Source organism: Nycticebus coucang, chromosome 17 (genome assembly GCF_027406575.1).
Source record: "Nycticebus coucang isolate mNycCou1 chromosome 17, mNycCou1.pri, whole genome shotgun sequence".
Classification (NCBI taxonomy): Eukaryota; Metazoa; Chordata; class Mammalia; order Primates; family Lorisidae; genus Nycticebus; species Nycticebus coucang.
In genome coordinates, this window is record NC_069796.1 from 1,997,260 (window position 1) to 1,999,748 (window position 2,489).

The window sequence follows — 2,489 nt, forward strand, 5'->3', positions numbered from 1 at the left end:
AAAATCAATTAATAGATTTAGCACCAGAATAAAAGATACAGATGAAAAAATTAGTGAAATTGAGTCAGAGCAGTGAAATTACACACTGTGAACAGTGGATAAAATATACTGAATAGAAAAGGAAGAGAGGCTCAGGATCATTTGATCATATAAAAAAAGACTTAACATTAGTGTTATTGGATTTTGAAAAGATAAGAGAAAGAGATTGGGCTTAAAATAGTATTTTAAGGGATAATAGCTGAACATTTCTCAAATTTGCCAAAAATAATCAAGCTATAGACTTAAAAGTTGAGAGAAACAAGAACAGAATAACTTGAAATAAATACCAGTTAAAACACATCACAGTCAAATTTTTGAAAAGACCAAGAAAACTCTAAGGTTGCTTCTGAAATCTTTATTTTGGGGTACTGTTTTCTGAGCCCCAACTGGAAAAGAGGTAGAAAAAAAATACCACAATGAGAGGTAAATAATTCAAATGAAACAGAATTTCTCAGAAAAATCTGCTGAGGGCAAAAAGAAGTACTGAGAGAAAAAAATGGGAAACTGATAATCAAGAAAAATACACAAACACGTATTTTAAAAACAGGACATTTTCAAATAAAAGAAACATAAAAAATGTTTTATAAGCAGAATGGTCCGAAATGAATGGGTGAGGCAAGTTCTCCAAACAAGAAGGAAAGAATAAAAGGAGGACTCAAGGACTGACTGAAGGGAGGAGCAAACACACAAAGCCAGCAGAGTGGGGAGAGACCAGCGTCGTTCCTTCGCTGTGGGAGCCTGGTGTCTGACAGCTGAAGCAAAATTTACAGGTATCAAGTGTTAAGTTTCTATGTATGCGAGGAAAATATTTGAGACGGTTTGTGTGTAGATGAAGCAGGATAAAGGTACCTCAGGAAGGTCCGGTTTGTACATTTCACCTGAACTGTTGTAGTTCTGAATTCAGTAGACTGAGATGTGTTTTCTACAAATAACATACACCAAGAGTATCATTAAAATATAAAAAATAACAAACATATACTTACCTGGCAGGGGACATACCATGATCACGAAGGTGGTCTTCCCAGGGCGAGGCTCATCCACTGCACTCCAGATGTGCCGACCCCTGTGATTTCCCCAAATGTGGGAAACTCAACTGCATAATTTGTGGTAGTGGGGGACTGTGTTCGCGCTTTCCCCTGTTTAAACAAACAAACAAACTATATGTGTATATATATATATTAAATAGATTCATAAAATACTATAGATCAAAATGAATAAATCAAAATTAATGTATAAAAATGTTACTTTGGCCAACATGGGTTTAGAAGAAATATAAAGGGAGGAAAACAAATAACAATGAGAACAAATAGAAAATAAAATTAAATGGCAGATTTAGACACAAACCTACTAACAATTACATTAAAATAAACTGTAAGAGTGAACCTTAGCAATATAGTGGAGACCCTGGATGCTCTTTACCACCGTGAACTTAATGACTTACCAAGAATTCATGGACAAGTTCCCCTTGTGATAAATCTAGAATTAAGATTTAGGTGTAAATCTTAATTAATTAATCTTAATTAATTAATGACCCATACACCTCAGCTGAATGTGAAACCAGACTCACTGAAGCTGGAAGGGAAATTTGGGACTCACTGTCATCAGAATTGCTACCCCAGCACTGTCGCATACGATCAAGAAGAGAACTCCGGGTTTCTGGCTTCTCCCAGAGGAAGAAAGGGGTTGGTTCCTGTGTCCCAACTGGTCCCAGGAGGCTCCTAGAGAACTGACCTCTCTCCTGCCAGTCCTGAGGGCCTGATGTGCCTGCCCCAGTCAGCTCAGACACCTGCACTCTTGCCCGACGCAGAGTTATCAAGAGAAAAACTTCAGCTCTCAGCTTCCTCTTAGAGAGGGAAGAGTCACTGTACATGAGCAACACCCCAAGGATGTCCCCATGACCCCCCCTGTCTTAAGGTCCTGTCAACTCTGGGCTCTGAAAGGTCGGGCAGGGTTAGCTGCCTGGGAAGAAGAAAAGTGGAAGTATAAGGTAAAAGATGCTACAGCCCCAGGTTGGCTCAGCAAAGAGAAAGAAGACAAAACCACAGTTGCCTGGTTCTCCCTGGGTCACAGCAGAGGTTCCTGGAATGTCTGCTCCAGCTGGTTGTCCCTCTCATATATGAGGCCAGTTCTTAACATTGGGGACCTAGGCATGCATTGTCTAATATGCTGACACCAACACGGAAGATCAATGAAAATGAAGAATCGGGCAAACATGTTCCAGACAAGCAAACACAAACTAACCACGATAAATCATCCGAATTAAGCCCTAATGAAATGGAGTTGTATAATTTATATGAAGGAGAATTAAGAACAGCTGCCCCAAAGATGTGCATGATGCCAGGAGAACAAACATAAGCAGAGTGAGAAGAATTTCAATAATGAGATGGAAAATACAAAAAATGTTAAACAGAGATCATGAAGCGAAAGAGCACAATGACGGAACTGAAAAG

The 2,489-nt window shown here is 39.1% G+C and overlaps 1 non-coding gene across 1 annotated transcript; it reads left to right on the forward strand.

Annotated features, from left to right (window-relative positions):
- Window positions 1-1,014: 1,014 nt before the first annotated feature.
- Window positions 1,015-1,178, forward strand: LOC128569431 (U1 spliceosomal RNA). The gene has a single exon (XR_008375378.1). It is a non-coding gene; the product is annotated as a U1 spliceosomal RNA (small nuclear RNA).
- The last annotated feature ends 1,311 nt before the right edge of the window (window positions 1,179-2,489 follow it).